The following is a 19,673-nucleotide window of genomic DNA, read 5'->3' on the forward strand; positions in this document are numbered from 1 at the left end:
TGGTTCGCATTTTAGATGAAGAGTGAAAGATGCCTCCGAGGCCGGCTTTAGGGCAGTGCTGGGTGGAGAAGGGGGATGGGTGGCGGGCGGGGGTGGCGCTTGGGATGTTTGGGGAAGGGACGCACTGACCTTTAGGGGGCGCTGTGTTTAGCACTAACTTACGATTCAAAAGCACCTGCTGCAGAGTGTTGCACAGGGCTCAAGTCCTAAAAATAGAAGTGGGGGGACTAAACAAGTTAGGCAGTATGAGTGAAATCCTGGCACGTGACATCACATGTGACATCAGAGAAAGTGGCATCAGAAGCCATGACTTTGCAGGAAGTGACATCAGATCTTGAGACCTCACACATATGTGTAGTGGGACTATCATGAGTATAGTTGAGAACATTACGAGCATACACACAAACACTTTATGTTTAGGCAGTTTAGGCAGAAGACTCACGCTTTTGTAAGCTACACATAACACAATGTTGCCTTTTGTTAGTGTAAGGCTTCCTTTACCCAAGGATTTACCAAGCTAGCTCTAGCGCCAACCTACCCCACCAGGTGTAATATGCCATATGCAGCACATTTCCATCCAGATGAATTTGTATTAGCTGTCTGGCTCTCCAGAGGTGAGACCTCACGCCTATGCAAAGTATGCTAACCCTTCAATCAATCAATCCGTTTTTATAAAGTGCAGCTACTCACCCTTGAGGTTCTCAAGACGCTGGAGGGGGGTGGGGGGGCTTCATCCGAAGAGCCACGTCTTGAGGTACTTCCTGAAGGTAGTAAGCGATGGGCTTTGTCTGAGGTGCAAGGGGAGGTTGTTCCAGATCTTTGCTGCAATGTAGGTGAAGAATCATCTACCTGCGGTGGTTTTACAAATGCGGGGGATGGTGACCAGGGCCAGCTAGGCAGAGCGGAGGTATCTGGCAGGGGTGTGGAAGGAGACGCGAGGATTTAGGTAGGCTGGTCTGACGTTGTGTATGGCCTTGTAGGTGTGGGTGAGTAGCTTGAAGGAGATTCATTTCTCAACCGGGAGCCTGAAGGGTCCTCAGGTGTTGGGAGATATGTTCTCGGTGTGGGAGGTTCAGGATCAGTCCAGCGGCGGTATTCTGGATGAGTTGTAGTTTTTGGATGTTTCTCTCCAATGTGCCGGCATAGAGAGCATTGCCATAGTCGAGCTTGCTTGTGACTGAGGCGTGGCGGACTGTCCTGCAGCAGTCTGCTGGGATCCACCTGAAGACATTTTAAAATTTGCGGAGTATGTGCCAGCAGGAGGAGGAGACTGAGTTTACCTGACGGGTCATGGATAGGGAGGAGTAGAGGATGATGCCTCGGTTGGAGGCATGCTCATTCGGTGTGGGGGGGTGCTGAGGGATGTGTGCCACCAGAGGTCATTACATGCTGAGGTGGCGTTTCCGAAGATGATGAGCTCGGTCTTGTCAGAGTTGAGCTTGAGGCAGCTTTCTCACATTCAGGTGGCGACGGCTTCCATTCCTGAGTGGAAGTTCCTTTTGGCCATGTCTGGGTCTTCGGTAAGGGAGAAGATGAGTTGTGTGTCATCAGCATAAAACACAATGTTCATTCCATGGCTTCTGACGATGGCTACGATTGGGGCCATATATACGTTGAAAAGAGTTGGACTCAAAGAGGATCCTTGGGGGACTCCGCAGTTGACTCCTGTGGGTCTGGATGTGTAGGGTGGGAGTCTGACCCTATGAGTCCTCCCGGAGAGGAAGGAGTGGATCCATTCCAGGGCTTTTACACAGATTCCCTATCTCCCCCAACACTCCTCCCCCCCAGCTACCACCACTTAGTTTGTCTGTGGTGGGAACCTGCACTCAGTTTAGGAGTTTGGGGCTTATTTTTCACCAACAGACCATGACCCAGTGAAAGATAGAAAGGCAGAAAAGGAAGAAAGGAGAAATAGAGATAAGAAAACAAAGATGAAGTTGGAAAAGGAGACAAAAAAAATCTTCACAAATAGGCAAGTGTAGATTAGTGAAAGAGAAAGGTTATGGCAATCTTGATATGCAGAAATAGGGCCATGGGAAACACGTTGGGGCTCTGCATTTATGTTCACAAATTATTCACTGCCCCCCCAAATGTCACCTCCACTTTTAGCAGCAGACGTATTGTGTCCTTACTGTGTCGCATAACTATATCGAAACCACCCTCACATTCACCAGCACAACCGGACAGGTCACCGTGAAATCAGTACAACCAGAATACCCAGCCAAAGATTGGGTCATAAATTTCAAAGTTAGAGGTATCAGCTCCACATCAAAATAAGCGTAAACCACCCAAATATCCAAGGATGAGTAGGAAATGGTGATAACTATAACTCCAAAAAAAGGCACATGTAATTCCTGTTCCAACTAGCACTGTGAAGAAAATATTGGCCTTCAGAAGGAAATATTGCTGGTTTGCATAGAAAAACAATCCAAGTGGGGAGATGTAGGAATAACAAGAGACACCACAAACTATAGCCAGCAATCAGAATCTGCACTAGACTCTGCTTGTTAACTAGTCCTTTGCACAGCCTAGTTGGCTTTCTTGTTTACAGAAACACTGACTTGTCAGCTCACCTATGCACTGTAACCTTCACCCTGAATGAGCCAATGCTAAGTAAGGACACATGACCTCTAATTTCATACTTATCATAACTCTAAATTACTTCAGTCTCCCAGACCTAAGAGCATAAGAAAAAAGCTACTGTGTGATATTTTCTTATTATACAGTTCATCACAAATTTTGCAGCATTGCTGCAGTAGGTAGGTTGAGAAGAATTGAGATGCTTCTTCGTCGGGGTGATGGTGTTGTTAATTAAAGTTGTCCCCACAATATAGTAGGAGGAATGATCTCCAAGATCATAATCTAGACGTTGCCGTAAAAATGACATTTAGTGAAGTTACCATCTCAGTAAAAACATAAATAATAACAAAACAACAAAAACATACTACGTGGCCTGTGAGATATATTTGTATTTAAAGGTGCACGATCAATTGTCATCTGACGAAGTGGCCGAGTGGTTAAGGCGATGGACTGCTAATCCATTGTGCTCTGCACGCGTGGGTTCGAATCCCACCTTCGTCGGTTCCCCGATCTGTTTTGTAATTACTTAGGCTTTGCCTTTGGTCTGAACAAGAGAGACCAAGGAGCATTACACCAATATATCCCAGCATTATAATTGTTGATTTCTGGTTACAATTGGAAATTACGTTGCATTCGCGCGCCTGCTGTGGCATTAGTGTGACAAGTTCATCTTCTTCATTAAGGACGTTTCCTATAAATGGATACAACATTTACTCATTGTTGACAGACTTAGTTGCCTAGGGTTGTTCTTTTTTGTCAAAGTTTATTATTTTATATTACCAATTTAAGTCTTTCAGCACTATGTGAAAAGGAATATAGAAGCAAAACTCCATCCAAATCATGAGATGTGACACGTGCTATCTATTTTCAGATAAGTGACTGTTCTATCTCAGTGTTAGAGTGGCCGAGCGCCCTAAATAATTGTATTAACAATCAAGTCTTTTCGGGGCGTGGGTTTGAATCCGCTTTTAAGATAATTTTGTACTCCATATCTGAATGGTTTTTACTTACTCTGATATACTTCCAGCACAATAAATGTATATTACTTTCAGCAAGTCATAATATTCGTGCACCTGCTATGGTATAACGAATTCATCTTATTCAATAGGGACGTTTTCTATATATTACATGTTGCTCATTCGTGATCTATAGGAGTCGAATCTTCCGTGCATAACATTCCTAATTTTTTACTTTTTGCCAACGTGTAATTTTCCGACTTCGTTTTCCCCAATTTATCTGTTTCATCACAAGATAAAGGGAAAGATAGCAGCGAAACCCACATCGCAGCAGCTGACAATAGATGGGCTTAACAAACACGCAAAACGAGGCACAGGGAGAAACAAATAATTTGTGTCTTCCTTCCTTCCATGAAAGTGAAATCTGATCTGCCCATTTGACCATGGTTCGCATTTTAGATGAAGAGTGAAAGATGCCTCTGAGGCCGGCTTTAGGGCAGTGCTGGGTGGAGAAGGGGGATGGGTGGCGGGCGGGGGTGGCGCTTGGGATGTTTGGGGAAGGGATGCACTGACCTTTAGGGGGCGCTGTGTTTAGCACTAACTTACGATTCAAAAGCACCTGCTGCAGAGTGTTGCACAGGGCACAAGTCCTAAAAATAGAAGTGGGGGGACTAAACAAGTTAGGCAGTATGAGTGAAATCCTGGCACGTGACATCACATGTGACATCAGAGAAAGTGGCATCAGAAGCCATGACTTTGCAGGAAGTGACATCAGATCTTGAGACCTCACACATATGTGTAGTGGGACTATCATGAGTATAGTTGAGAACATTACGAGCATACACACAAACACTTTGGGGGTTATTCTAACTTTGGAGGAGTGTTAATCCGTCCCAAAAGTGACGGTAAAGTGACGGATATACCACCAGCCGTATTACGAGTTCCATAGGATATAATGGACTCGTAATACGGCTGGTGGTAAATCCGTCACTTTTCCGTCACTTTTGGGACGGATTAACACCTCCTCCAAAGTTAGAATAACCCCCTTTATGTTTAGGCAGTTTAGGCAGAAGACTCACGCTTTTGTAAGCTACACATAACACAATGTTGCCTTTTGTTAGTGTAAGGCTTCCTTTACCCAAGGATTTAACAAGCTACCTCTAGCGCCAACCTACCCCACCAGGTGTAATATGCCATATGCAGCACATTTCCATCCAGATGAGATTGTATTAGCTATCTGGCTCTCCAGAGGTGAGACCTCACGCCTATGCAAAGTATGCTAACCCTTCAATCAATCAATCAGTTTTTATAAAGTGCAGCTACTCTCCCTTGAGGTTCTCAAGGCACTGGAGGGGGGTGGGGGGGGGGGCTTCATCCGAAGAGCCACGTCTTGAGGTACTTCCTGAAGGTAATAAGCGATGGGCTTTGTCTTTGGTGCAAGGGGAGGTTGTTCCAGCTCTTTGCTGCAATGTAGGTGAAGAATCATCCACCTGCGGTGGTTTTACAAATGCGGGGGATGGTGACCAAGGCCAGCTAGGCAGAGCGGAGGTATCTGGCAGGGGTGTGGAAGGAGACGAGGGGATTTAGGTAGGCTGGTCTGACGTTGTGTATGGCCTTGTAGGTGTGGGTGAGTAGCTTGAAGGAGGTTCATTTCTCAACCGGGAGCCTGAAGGGTCCTCAGGTGTTGGGAGATATGTTCTCGGTGTGGGAGGTTTCAGGATCAGTCCAGTGGCGGTATTCTGGATGAGTTGTAGTTTTTGGATGTTTCTCTCCAAGGTGCCGGCATAGAGAGCATTGCCATAGTCGAGCTTGCTTGTGACTGAGGCGTAGCGGACTGTCCTGCAGCAGTCTGCTGGGATCCACCTGAAGACATTTTAAAGTTTGCGGAGTATGTGCCAGCAGGAGGAGGAGACTGAGTTTACCTGACGGGTCATGGATAGGGAGGAGTAGAGGATGATGCCTCGGTTGGAGGCGTGCTCATTCGGTGTGGGGGGGTGCTGAGGGATGTGTGCCACCAGAGGTCATTACATGCTGAGGTGGCGTTTCCGAAGATGATGAGCTCGGTCTTGTCAGAGTTGAGCTTGAGGCAGCTTTCTCACATCCAGGTGGCGACGGCTTCCATTCCTGAGTGGAAGTTCCTTTTGGCCATGTCTGGGTCTTCGTTAAAGGAGAAGATGAGTTGTGTGTCATCAGCATACAACACAATGTTCATTCCATGGCTTCTGACGATGGCTACGATTGGGGCCATATATACGTTGAAAAGAGTTGGACTCAAAGAGGATCCTTGGGGGACTCCGCAGTTGACTCCTGTGGGCCTGGATGTGTAGGGTGGGAGTCTGACCCTATGAGTCCTCCCGGAGTGGAAGGAGTGGATCCATTCCAGGGCTTTTACACAGATTCCCTATCTCCCCCAACACTCCTCCCCCCCAGCTACCACCACTTAGTTTGTCTGTGGTGGGAACCTGCACTCAGTTTAGGAGTTTGGGGCTTATTTTTCACCAACAGACCATGACCCAGTGAAAGATAGAAAGGCAGAAAAGGAAGAAAGGAGAAATAGAGATAAGAAAACAAAGATGAAGTTGGAAAAGGAGACGAAAAAAATCTTCACAAATAGGCAAGTGTAGATTAGTGAACGAGAAAGGTTATGGCAATCTTGATATGCAGAAATAGGGCCATGGGAAACACGTTGGGGCTCTGCATTTATGTTCACAAACTATTCACTGCCCCCCCAAATGTCACCTCTACTTTTAGCAGCAGACGTATTGTGTCCTTACTGTGTCGCATAACTATATCGAAACCACCCTCACATTCACCAGCACAACCGGACAGGTCACCGTGAAATCAGTACAACCAGAATACCCAGCCAATGATTGGGTCAAAAATTTCAAAGTAAGAGGTATCAGCTCCACATCAAAATAAGCGTAAACCACCCAAATATCCAAGGATGAGTAGGAAAGGGTGATAACTATAACTCCAAAAAAAGGCACATGTAATTCCTGTTCCAACTAGCACTGTGAAGAAAATATTGGCCTTCAGAAGGAAATATTGCTGGTTTGCATAGAAAAACAATCCAAGTGGGGAGATGTAGGAATAACAAGAGACACCACAAACTATAGCCAGCAATCAGAATCTGCACTAGACTCTGCTTGTTAACTAGTCCTTTGCACAGCCTAGTTGGCTTTCTTGTTTACAGAAACACTGACTTTTCAGCTCACCTCTGCACTGTAACCTTCACCCTGAATGAGCCAATGCTAAGTAAGGACACATGACCTCTAATTTCATACTTATCATAACTCTAAATTACTTCAGTCTCCCAGACCTAAGAGCATAAGAAAAAAGCTACTGTGTGATATTTTCTTATTATACAGTTCATCACAAATTTTGCAGCATTGCTGCAGTAGGTAGGTATGAGAAGAATTGAGATGCTTCTTCGTCGGGGTGATGGTGTTGTTAATTAAAGTTGTCCCCACAATATAGTAGGAGGAATGATCTCCAAGATCATAATCTAGACGTTGCTGTAAAAATGACATTTAGTGAAGTTACCATCTCAGTAAAAACATAAATAATAACAAAACAACAAAGACATACTAAGTGGCCTGTGAGATATATTGGTATTTAAAGGTGCGCATGCAATTGTCATCTGATAAAGTGGACGAGTGGTTAAGGCGATGGACTGCTAATCCATTGTGCTCTGCACGCGTGGGTTCGAATCCCACCTTCGTCGGTTCCCCGATCTGTTTTGTAATTACTTAGGCTTTGCCTTTGGTCTGAACAAGAGAGACCAAGGAGCATTACACCAATATATCCCAGCATTATAATTGTTGATTTCTGGTTACAATTGGAAATTACGTTGCATTCGCGCGCCTGCTGTGGCATTAGTGTGACAAGTTCATCTTCTTCATTAAGGACGTTTCCTATAAATGGATACAACATTTACTCATTGTTGACAGACTTAGTTGCCTAGGGTTGTTCTTTTTTGTCAAAGTTTATTATTTTATATTACCAATTTAAGTCTTTCAGCACTATGTGAAAAGGAATATAGAAGCAAAACTCCATCCAAATCATGAGATGTGACACGTGCTATCTATTTTCAGATAAGTGACTGTTCTATCTCAGTGTTAGAGTGGCCGAGCGCCCTAAATAATTGTATTAACAATCAAGTCTTTTCGGGGCGTGGGTTTGAATCCGCTTTTAAGATAATTTTGTACTCCATATCTGAATGGTTTTTACTTACTCTGATATACTTCCAGCACAATAAATGTATATTACTTTCAGCAAGTCATAATATTCGTGCACCTGCTATGGTATAACGAATTCATCTTATTCAATAGGGACGTTTTCTATATATTACATGTTGCTCATTCGTGATCTATAGGAGTCGAATCTTCCGTGCATAACATTCCTAATTTTTTACTTTTTGCCAACGTGTAATTTTCCGACTTCGTTTTCCCCAATTTATCTGTTTCATCACAAGATAAAGGGAAAGATAGCAGCGAAACCCACATCGCAGCAGCTGACAATAGATGGGCTTAACAAACACGCAAAACGAGGCACAGGGAGAAACAAATAATTTGTGTCTTCCTTCCTTCCATGAAAGTGAAATCTGATCTGCCCATTTGACCATGGTTCGCATTTTAGATGAAGAGTGAAAGATGCCTCTGAGGCCGGCTTTAGGGCAGTGCTGGGTGGAGAAGGGGGATGGGTGGCGGGCGGGGGTGGCGCTTGGGATGTTTGGGGAAGGGATGCACTGACCTTTAGGGGGCGCTGTGTTTAGCACTAACTTACGATTCAAAAGCACCTGCTGCAGAGTGTTGCACAGGGCACAAGTCCTAAAAATAGAAGTGGGGGGACTAAACAAGTTAGGCAGTATGAGTGAAATCCTGGCACGTGACATCACATGTGACATCAGAGAAAGTGGCATCAGAAGCCATGACTTTGCAGGAAGTGACATCAGATCTTGAGACCTCACACATATGTGTAGTGGGACTATCATGAGTATAGTTGAGAACATTACGAGCATACACACAAACACTTTGGGGGTTATTCTAACTTTGGAGGAGTGTTAATCCGTCCCAAAAGTGACGGTAAAGTGACGGATATACCACCAGCCGTATTACGAGTTCCATAGGATATAATGGACTCGTAATACGGCTGGTGGTAAATCCGTCACTTTTCCGTCACTTTTGGGACGGATTAACACCTCCTCCAAAGTTAGAATAACCCCCTTTATGTTTAGGCAGTTTAGGCAGAAGACTCACGCTTTTGTAAGCTACACATAACACAATGTTGCCTTTTGTTAGTGTAAGGCTTCCTTTACCCAAGGATTTAACAAGCTACCTCTAGCGCCAACCTACCCCACCAGGTGTAATATGCCATATGCAGCACATTTCCATCCAGATGAGATTGTATTAGCTATCTGGCTCTCCAGAGGTGAGACCTCACGCCTATGCAAAGTATGCTAACCCTTCAATCAATCAATCAGTTTTTATAAAGTGCAGCTACTCTCCCTTGAGGTTCTCAAGGCACTGGAGGGGGGTGGGGGGGGGGGCTTCATCCGAAGAGCCACGTCTTGAGGTACTTCCTGAAGGTAATAAGCGATGGGCTTTGTCTTTGGTGCAAGGGGAGGTTGTTCCAGCTCTTTGCTGCAATGTAGGTGAAGAATCATCCACCTGCGGTGGTTTTACAAATGCGGGGGATGGTGACCAAGGCCAGCTAGGCAGAGCGGAGGTATCTGGCAGGGGTGTGGAAGGAGACGAGGGGATTTAGGTAGGCTGGTCTGACGTTGTGTATGGCCTTGTAGGTGTGGGTGAGTAGCTTGAAGGAGGTTCATTTCTCAACCGGGAGCCTGAAGGGTCCTCAGGTGTTGGGAGATATGTTCTCGGTGTGGGAGGTTTCAGGATCAGTCCAGTGGCGGTATTCTGGATGAGTTGTAGTTTTTGGATGTTTCTCTCCAAGGTGCCGGCATAGAGAGCATTGCCATAGTCGAGCTTGCTTGTGACTGAGGCGTAGCGGACTGTCCTGCAGCAGTCTGCTGGGATCCACCTGAAGACATTTTAAAGTTTGCGGAGTATGTGCCAGCAGGAGGAGGAGACTGAGTTTACCTGACGGGTCATGGATAGGGAGGAGTAGAGGATGATGCCTCGGTTGGAGGCGTGCTCATTCGGTGTGGGGGGGTGCTGAGGGATGTGTGCCACCAGAGGTCATTACATGCTGAGGTGGCGTTTCCGAAGATGATGAGCTCGGTCTTGTCAGAGTTGAGCTTGAGGCAGCTTTCTCACATCCAGGTGGCGACGGCTTCCATTCCTGAGTGGAAGTTCCTTTTGGCCATGTCTGGGTCTTCGTTAAAGGAGAAGATGAGTTGTGTGTCATCAGCATACAACACAATGTTCATTCCATGGCTTCTGACGATGGCTACGATTGGGGCCATATATACGTTGAAAAGAGTTGGACTCAAAGAGGATCCTTGGGGGACTCCGCAGTTGACTCCTGTGGGCCTGGATGTGTAGGGTGGGAGTCTGACCCTATGAGTCCTCCCGGAGTGGAAGGAGTGGATCCATTCCAGGGCTTTTACACAGATTCCCTATCTCCCCCAACACTCCTCCCCCCCAGCTACCACCACTTAGTTTGTCTGTGGTGGGAACCTGCACTCAGTTTAGGAGTTTGGGGCTTATTTTTCACCAACAGACCATGACCCAGTGAAAGATAGAAAGGCAGAAAAGGAAGAAAGGAGAAATAGAGATAAGAAAACAAAGATGAAGTTGGAAAAGGAGACGAAAAAAATCTTCACAAATAGGCAAGTGTAGATTAGTGAACGAGAAAGGTTATGGCAATCTTGATATGCAGAAATAGGGCCATGGGAAACACGTTGGGGCTCTGCATTTATGTTCACAAACTATTCACTGCCCCCCCAAATGTCACCTCTACTTTTAGCAGCAGACGTATTGTGTCCTTACTGTGTCGCATAACTATATCGAAACCACCCTCACATTCACCAGCACAACCGGACAGGTCACCGTGAAATCAGTACAACCAGAATACCCAGCCAATGATTGGGTCAAAAATTTCAAAGTAAGAGGTATCAGCTCCACATCAAAATAAGCGTAAACCACCCAAATATCCAAGGATGAGTAGGAAAGGGTGATAACTATAACTCCAAAAAAAGGCACATGTAATTCCTGTTCCAACTAGCACTGTGAAGAAAATATTGGCCTTCAGAAGGAAATATTGCTGGTTTGCATAGAAAAACAATCCAAGTGGGGAGATGTAGGAATAACAAGAGACACCACAAACTATAGCCAGCAATCAGAATCTGCATTAGACTCTGCTTGTTAACTAGTCCTTTGCACAGCCTAGTTGGCTTTCTTGTTTACAGAAACACTGACTTTTCAGCTCACCTCTGCACTGTAACCTTCACCCTGAATGAGCCAATGCTAAGTAAGGACACATGACCTCTAATTTCATACTTATCATAACTCTAAATTACTTCAGTCTCCCAGACCTAAGAGCATAAGAAAAAAGCTACTGTGTGATATTTTCTTATTATACAGTTCATCACAAATTTTGCAGCATTGCTGCAGTAGGTAGGTATGAGAAGAATTGAGATGCTTCTTCGTCGGGGTGATGGTGTTGTTAATTAAAGTTGTCCCCACAATATAGTAGGAGGAATGATCTCCAAGATCATAATCTAGACGTTGCTGTAAAAATGACATTTAGTGAAGTTACCATCTCAGTAAAAACATAAATAATAACAAAACAACAAAGACATACTAAGTGGCCTGTGAGATATATTGGTATTTAAAGGTGCGCATGCAATTGTCATCTGATAAAGTGGACGAGTGGTTAAGGCGATGGACTGCTAATCCATTGTGCTTTGCACGCGTGGGTTCGAATCCCACCTTCGTCGGTTCCCCGATCTGTTTTGTAATTACTTAGGCTTTGCCTTTGGTCTGAACAAGAGAGACCAAGGAGCATTACACCAATAAATCCCAGCATTATAATTGTTGATTTCTGGTTACAATTGGAAATTACGTTGCATTCGCGCGCCTGCTGTGGCATTAGTGTGACAAGTTCATCTTCTTCATTAAGGACGTTTCCTATAAATGGATACAACATTTACTCATTGTTGACAGACTTAGTTGCCTAGGGTTGTTCTTTTTTGTCAAAGTTTATTATTTTATATTACCAATTTAAGTCTTTCAGCACTATGTGAAAAGGAATATAGAAGCAAAACTCCATCCAAATCATGAGATGTGACACATGCTATCTATTTTCAGATAAATGACCGTTCTATCTCAGTGTTAGAGTGGCCGAGCGCCCTAAATAATTGTATTAACAATCAAGTCTTTTCGGGGCGTGGGTTCGAATCCCCTTACTCCGCTTTTAAGATAATTTTGTACTCCATATCTGAATGGTTTTTACTTACTCTGATATACTTCCAGCACAATAAATGTATATTACTTTCAGCAAGTCGTAATATTCGTGCACCTGCTATGGTATAACGAATTCATCATCTTCAATAGGGACGTTTTCTATATATTACATGTTGCTCATTCGTGATCTATAGGAGTCGAATCTTCCGTGCATAACATTCCTAATTTTTTACTTTTTGCCAACGTGTAATTTTCCGACTTCGTTTTCCCCAATTTATCTGTTTCATCACAAGATAAAGGGAAAGATAGCAGCGAAACCCACATCCCAGCAGCTGTAGATAGATGGGCTTAACAAACACGCAAAACGAGGCACAGGGAGAAACAAATAATTTGTGTCTTCCTTCCTTCCATGAAAGTGAAATCTGATCTGCCCATTTGACCATGGTTCGCATTTTAGATGAAGAGTGAAAGATGCCTCCGAGGCCGGCTTTAGGGCAGTGCTGGGTGGAGAAGGGGGATGGGTGGCGGGCGGGGGTGGCGCTTGGGATGTTTGGGGAAGGGACGCACTGACCTTTAGGGGGCGCTGTGTTTAGCACTAACTTACGATTCAAAAGCACCTGCTGCAGAGTGTTGCACAGGGCTCAAGTCCTAAAAATAGAAGTGGGGGGACTAAACAAGTTAGGCAGTATGAGTGAAATCCTGGCACGTGACATCACATGTGACATCAGAGAAAGTGGCATCAGAAGCCATGACTTTGCAGGAAGTGACATCAGATCTTGAGACCTCACACATATGTGTAGTGGGACTATCATGAGTATAGTTGAGAACATTACGAGCATACACACAAACACTTTATGTTTAGGCAGTTTAGGCAGAAGACTCACGCTTTTGTAAGCTACACATAACACAATGTTGCCTTTTGTTAGTGTAAGGCTTCCTTTACCCAAGGATTTAACAAGCTAGCTCTAGCGCCAACCTACCCCACCAGGTGTAATATGCCATATGCAGCACATTTCCATCCAGATGAATTTGTATTAGCTGTCTGGCTCTCCAGAGGTGAGACCTCACGCCTATGCAAAGTATGCTAACCCTTCAATCAATCAATCCGTTTTTATAAAGTGCAGCTACTCACCCTTGAGGTTCTCAAGACGCTGGAGGGGGGTGGGGGGGCTTCATCCGAAGAGCCACGTCTTGAGGTACTTCCTGAAGGTAGTAAGCGATGGGCTTTGTCTGAGGTGCAAGGGGAGGTTGTTCCAGATCTTTGCTGCAATGTAGGTGAAGAATCATCCACCTGCGGTGGTTTTACAAATGCGGGGGATGGTGACCAGGGCCAGCTAGGCAGAGCGGAGGTATCTGGCAGGGGTGTGGAAGGAGACGCGGGGATTTAGGTAGGCTGGTCTGACGTTGTGTATGGCCTTGTAGGTGTGGGTGAGTAGCTTGAAGGAGATTCATTTCTCAACCGGGAGCCTGAAGGGTCCTCAGGTGTTGGGAGATATGTTCTCGGTGTGGGAGGTTCAGGATCAGTCCAGCGGCGGTATTCTGGATGAGTTGTAGTTTTTGGATGTTTCTCTCCAATGTGCCGGCATAGAGAGCATTGCCATAGTCGAGCTTGCTTGTGACTGAGGCGTGGCGGACTGTCCTGCAGCAGTCTGCTGGGATCCACCTGAAGACATTTTAAAATTTGCGGAGTATGTGCCAGCAGGAGGAGCAGACTGAGTTTACCTGACGGGTCATGGATAGGGAGGAGTAGAGGATGATGCCTCGGTTGGAGGCATGCTCATTCGGTGTGGGGGGGTGCTGAGGGATGTGTGCCACCAGAGGTCATTACATGCTGAGGTGGCGTTTCCGAAGATGATGAGCTCGGTCTTGTCAGAGTTGAGCTTGAGGCAGCTTTCTCACATCCAGGTGGCGACGGCTTCCATTCCTGAGTGGAAGTTCCTTTTGGCCATGTCTGGGTCTTCGGCAAGGGAGAAGATGAGTTGTGGGTCATCAGCATAAAACACAATGTTCATTCAATGGCTTCTGACGATGGCTACGATTGGGGCCATATATACGTTGAAAAGAGTTGGACTCAAAGAGGATCCTTGGGGGACTCCGCAGTTGACTCCTGTGGGTCTGGATGTGTAGGGTGGGAGTCTGACCCTATGAGTCCTCCCGGAGAGGAAGGAGTGGATCCATTCCAGGGCTTTTACACAGATTCCCTATCTCCCCCAACACTCCTCCCCCCCAGCTACCACCACTTAGTTTGTCTGTGGTGGGAACCTGCACTCAGTTTAGGAGTTTGGGGCTTATTTTTCACCAACAGACCATGACCCAGTGAAAGATAGAAAGGCAGAAAAGGAAGAAAGGAGAAATAGAGATAAGAAAACAAAGATGAAGTTGGAAAAGGAGACAAAAAAAATCTTCACAAATAGGCAAGTGTAGATTAGTGAAAGAGAAAGGTTATGGCAATCTTGATATGCAGAAATAGGGCCATGGGAAACACGTTGGGGCTCTGCATTTATGTTCACAAATTATTCACTGCCCTCCCAAATGTCACCTCCACTTTTAGCAGCAGACGTATTGTGTCCTTACTGTGTCGCATAACTATATCGAAACCACCCTCACATTCACCAGCACAACCGGACAGGTCACCGTGAAATCAGTACAACCAGAATACCCAGCCAAAGATTGGGTCATAAATTTCAAAGTTAGAGGTATCAGCTCCACATCAAAATAAGCGTAAACCACCCAAATATCCAAGGATGAGTAGGAAATGGTGATAACTATAACTCCAAAAAAAGGCACATGTAATTCCTGTTCCAACTAGCACTGTGAAGAAAATATTGGCCTTCAGAAGGAAATATTGCTGGTTTGCATAGAAAAACAATCCAAGTGGGGAGATGTAGGAATAACAAGAGACACCACAAACTATAGCCAGCAATCAGAATCTGCACTAGACTCTGCTTGTTAACTAGTCCTTTGCACAGCCTAGTTGGCTTTCTTGTTTACAGAAACACTGACTTGTCAGCTCACCTATGCACTGTAACCTTCACCCTGAATGAGCCAATGCTAAATAAGGACACATGACCTCTAATTTCATACTTATCATAACTCTAAATTACTTCAGTCTCCCAGACCTAAGAGCATAAGAAAAAAGCTACTGTGTGATATTTTCTTATTATACAGTTCATCACAAATTTTGCAGCATTGCTGCAGTAGGTAGGTTGAGAAGAATTGAGATGCTTCTTCGTCGGGGTGATGGTGTTGTTAAGTAAAGTTGTCCCCACAATATAGTAGGAGGAATGATCTCCAAGATCATAATCTAGACGTTGCCGTAAAAATGACATTTAGTGAAGTTACCATCTCAGTAAAAACATAAATAATAACAAAACAACAAAAACATACTACGTGGCCTGTGAGATATATTTGTATTTAAAGGTGCACGGTCAATTGTCATCTGACGAAGTGGCCGAGTGGTTAAGGCGATGGACTGCTAATCCATTGTGCTCTGCACGCGTGGGTTCGAATCCCACCTTCGTCGGTTCCCCGATCTGTTTTGTAATTACTTAGGCTTTGCCTTTGGTCTGAACAAGAGAGACCAAGGAGCATTACACCAATATATCCCAGCATTATAATTGTTGATTTCAGGTTACAATTGGAAATTACGTTGCATTCGCGCGCCTGCTGTGGCATTAGGGTGACAAGTTCATCTTCTTCATTAAGGACGTTTCCTATAAATGGATACAACATTTACTCATTGTTGACAGACTTAGTTGCCTAGGGTTGTTCTTTTTTGTCAAAGTTTATTATTTTATATTACCAATTTAAGTCTTTCAGCACTATGTGAAAAGGAATATAGAAGCAAAACTCCATCCAAATCATGAGATGTGACACGTGCTATCTATTTTCAGATAAGTGACTGTTCTATCTCAGTGTTAGAGTGGCCGAGCGCCCTAAATAATTGTATTAACAATCAAGTCTTTTCGGGGCGTGGGTTTGAATCCGCTTTTAAGATAATTTTGTACTCCATATCTGAATGGTTTTTACTTACTCTGATATACTTCCAGCACAATAAATGTATATTACTTTCAGCAAGTCGTAATATTCGTGCACCTGCTATGGTATAACGAATTCATCTTATTCAATAGGGACGTTTTCTATATATTACATGTTGCTCATTCGTGATCTATAGGAGTCGAATCTTCCGTGCATAACATTCCTAATTTTTTACTTTTTGCCAACGTGTAATTTTCCGACTTCGTTTTCCCCAATTTATCTGTTTCATCACAAGATAAAGGGAAAGATAGCAGCGAAACCCACATCGCAGCAGCTGACAATAGATGGGCTTAACAAACACGCAAAATGAGGCACAGGGAGAAACAAATAATTTGTGTCTTCCTTCCTTCCATGAAAGTGAAATCTGATCTGCCCATTTGACCATGGTTCGCATTTTAGATGAAGAGTGAAAGATGCCTCCGAGGCCGGCTTTAGGGCAGTGCTGGGTGGAGAAGGGGGATGGGTGGCGGGCGGGGGTGGCGCTTGGGATGTTTGGGGAAGGGATGCACTGACCTTTAGGGGGCGCTGTGTTTAGCACTAACTTACGATTCAAAAGCACCTGCTGCAGAGTGTTGCACAGGGCACAAGTCCTAAAAATAGAAGTGGGGGACTAAACAAGTTAGGCAGTCTGAGTGAAATCCTGGCACGTGACATCACATGTGACATCAGAGAAAGTGGCATCAGAAGCCATGACTTTGCAGGAAGTGACGTCAGATCTTGAGACCTCACACATATGTGTAGTGGGACTATCATGAGTATAGTTGAGAACATTACGAGCATACACACAAACACTTTGGGGGTTATTCTAACTTTGGAGGAGAGTTAATCCGTCCCAAAAGTGACGGTAAAGTGACGGATATACCACCAGCCGTATTACGAGTTCCATAGGATATAATGGACTCGTAATACGGCTGGTGGTAAATCCGTCACTTTTCCGTCACTTTTGGGACGGATTAACACCTCCTCCAAAGTTAGAATAACCCCCTTTATGTTTAGGCAGTTTAGGCAGAAGACTCACGCTTTTGTAAGCTACACATAACACAATGTTGCCTTTTGTTAGTGTAAGGCTTCCTTTACCCAAGGATTTAACAAGCTACCTCTAGCGCCAACCTACCCCACCAGGTGTAATATGCCATATGCAGCACATTTCCATCCAGATGAGATTGTATTAGCTGTCTGGCTCTCCAGAGGTGAGACCTCACGCCTATGCAAAGTATGCTAACCCTTCAATCAATCAATCAGTTTTTATAAAGTGCAGCTACTCTCCCTTGAGGTTCTCAAGGCACTGGAGGGGGGTGGGGGGGGGGGCTTCATCCGAAGAGCCACGTCTTGAGGTACTTCCTGAAGGTAATAAGCGATGGGCTTTGTCTGAGGTGCAAGGGGAGGTTGTTCCAGCTCTTTGCTGCAATGTAGGTGAAGAATCATCCACCTGCGGTGGTTTTACAAATGCGGGGGATGGTGACCAAGGCCAGCTAGGCAGAGCGGAGGTATCTGGCAGGGGTGTGGAAGGAGACGAGGGGATTTAGGTAGGCTGGTCTGACGTTGTGTATGGCCTTGTAGGTGTGGGTGAGTAGCTTGAAGGAGGTTCATTTCTCAACCGGGAGCCTGAAGGGTCCTCAGGTGTTGGGAGATATGTTCTCGGTGTGGGAGGTTCAGGATCAGTCCAGCGGCGGTATTCTGGATGAGTTGTAGTTTTTGGATGTTTCTCTCCAAGGTACCGGCATAGAGAGCATTGCCATAGTCGAGCTTGCTTGTGACTGAGGCGTGGCGGACTGTCCTGCAGCAGTCTGCTGGGATCCACCTGAAGACATTTTAAAGTTTGCGGAGTATGTGCCAGCAGGAGGAGGAGACTGAGTTTACCTGACGGGTCATGGATAGGGAGGAGTAGAGGATGATGCCTCGGTTGGAGGCGTGCTCATTCGGTGTGGGGGGGTGCTGAGGGATGTGTGCCACCAGAGGTCATTACATGCTGAGGTGGCGTTTCCGAAGATGATGAGCTCGGTCTTGTCAGAGTTGAGCTTGAGGCAGCTTTCTCACATCCAGGTGGCGACGGCTTCCATTCCTGAGTGGAAGTTCCTTTTGGCCATGTCTGGGTCTTCGGTAAGGGAGAAGATGAGTTGTGTGTCATCAGCATACAACACAATGTTCATTCCATGGCTTCTGACGATGGCTACGATTGGGGCCATAGATACGTTGAAAAGAGTTGGACTCAAAGAGGATCCTTGGGGGACTCCGCAGTTGACTCCTGTGGGTCTGGATGTGTAGGGTGGGAGTCTGACCCTATGAGTCCTCCCGGAGAGGAAGGAGTGGATCCATTCCAGGGCTTTTACACAGATTCCCTATCTCCCCCAACACTCCTCCCCCCCAGCTACCACCACTTAGTTTGTCTGTGGTGGGAACCTGCACTCAGTTTAGGAGTTTGGGGCTTATTTTTCACCAACAGACCATGACCCAGTGAAAGATAGAAAGGCAGAAAAGGAAGAAAGGAGAAATAGAGATAAGAAAACAAAGATGAAGTTGGAAAAGGAGACGAAAAAAATCTTCACAAATAGGCAAGTGTAGATTAGTGAAAGAGAAAGGTTATGGCAATCTTGATATGCAGAAATAGGGCCATAGGAAACATGTTGGGGCTCTGCATTTATGTTCACAAACTATTCACTGCCCCCCCAAATGTCACCTCCACTTTTAGCAGCAGACGTATTGTGTCCTTACTGTGTCGCATAACTATATCGAAACCACCCTCACATTCACCAGCACAACCGGACAGGTCACCGTGAAATCAGTACAACCAGAATACCCAGCCAAAGATTGGGTAATAAATTTCAAAGTAAGAGGTATCAGCTCCACATCAAAATAAGCGTAAACCACCCAAATATCCAAGGATGAGCAGGAAATGGTGATAACTATAACTCCAAAAAAAGGCACATGTAATTCCTGTTCCAACTAGCACTGTGAAGAAAATAATGGCCTTCAGAAGGAAATATTGCTGGTTTGCATAGAAAAACAATCCAAGTGGGGAGATGTAGGAATAACAAGAGACACCACAAACTATAGCCAGCAATCAGAATCTGCACTAGACTCTGCTTGTTAACTAGTCCTTTGCACAGCCTAGTTGGCTTTCTTGTTTACAGAAACACTGACTTGTCAGCTCACCTATGCACTGTAACCTTCACCCTGAATGAGCCAATGCTAAGTAAGGACACATGACCTCTAATTTCATACTTATCATAACTCTAAATTACTTCAGTCTCCCAGACCTAAGAGCATAAGAAAAAAGCTACTGTGTGATATTTTCTTATTATACAGTTCATCACAAATTTAGCAGCATTGCTGCAGTAGGTAGGTATGAGAAGAATTGAGATGCTTCTTTGTCGGGGTGATGGTGTTGTTAATTAAAGTTGTCCCCACAATATAGTAGGAGGAATGATCTCCAAGATCATAATCTAGATGTTGCTGTAAAAATGACATTTAGTGAAGTTACCATCTCAGTAAAAACATAAATAATAACTGTTAGAAATTGGGTTTTTGGTTGGCAGTTAGGTTGCCCTCTGTCCAAGTAAGAACCCTCACTCTAGTCAGGGTAAGTCACACACAATCCAAAATCAGCCTGTGCTCACCCTCCGGTAGCTTGGCACGAGCAGTCAGGATTAACTTAGAAGGCAATGTGTAAAGCATCTGTGCAATAAATCATACAACACCATAGCATAACACCACAAAAATACACCACACA

At 44.9% G+C, this 19,673-nt stretch overlaps 4 non-coding genes across 4 annotated transcripts; all 4 read left to right on the forward strand.

Annotated features, from left to right (window-relative positions):
* The first annotated feature begins 2,999 nt into the window (after positions 1 to 2,999).
* On the forward strand, positions 3,000 to 3,081 carry TRNAS-GCU (transfer RNA serine (anticodon GCU)). Its single transcript has one exon. It is a non-coding gene; the product is annotated as a tRNA-Ser (tRNA).
* A 4,097-nt stretch (positions 3,082 to 7,178) lies between these two features.
* On the forward strand, positions 7,179 to 7,260 carry TRNAS-GCU (transfer RNA serine (anticodon GCU)). The gene has a single exon. It is a non-coding gene; the product is annotated as a tRNA-Ser (tRNA).
* A 4,097-nt stretch (positions 7,261 to 11,357) lies between these two features.
* Positions 11,358 to 11,439, forward strand: TRNAS-GCU (transfer RNA serine (anticodon GCU)). Its single transcript has one exon. It is a non-coding gene; the product is annotated as a tRNA-Ser (tRNA).
* Positions 11,440 to 15,346: 3,907 nt separating this feature from the next.
* On the forward strand, positions 15,347 to 15,428 carry TRNAS-GCU (transfer RNA serine (anticodon GCU)). The gene has a single exon. It is a non-coding gene; the product is annotated as a tRNA-Ser (tRNA).
* The last annotated feature ends 4,245 nt before the right edge of the window (positions 15,429 to 19,673 follow it).

The sequence above is a fragment of the Pleurodeles waltl genome, chromosome 4_1 (assembly GCF_031143425.1).
Source record: "Pleurodeles waltl isolate 20211129_DDA chromosome 4_1, aPleWal1.hap1.20221129, whole genome shotgun sequence".
NCBI lineage: Eukaryota > Metazoa > Chordata > Amphibia > Caudata > Salamandridae > Pleurodeles > Pleurodeles waltl.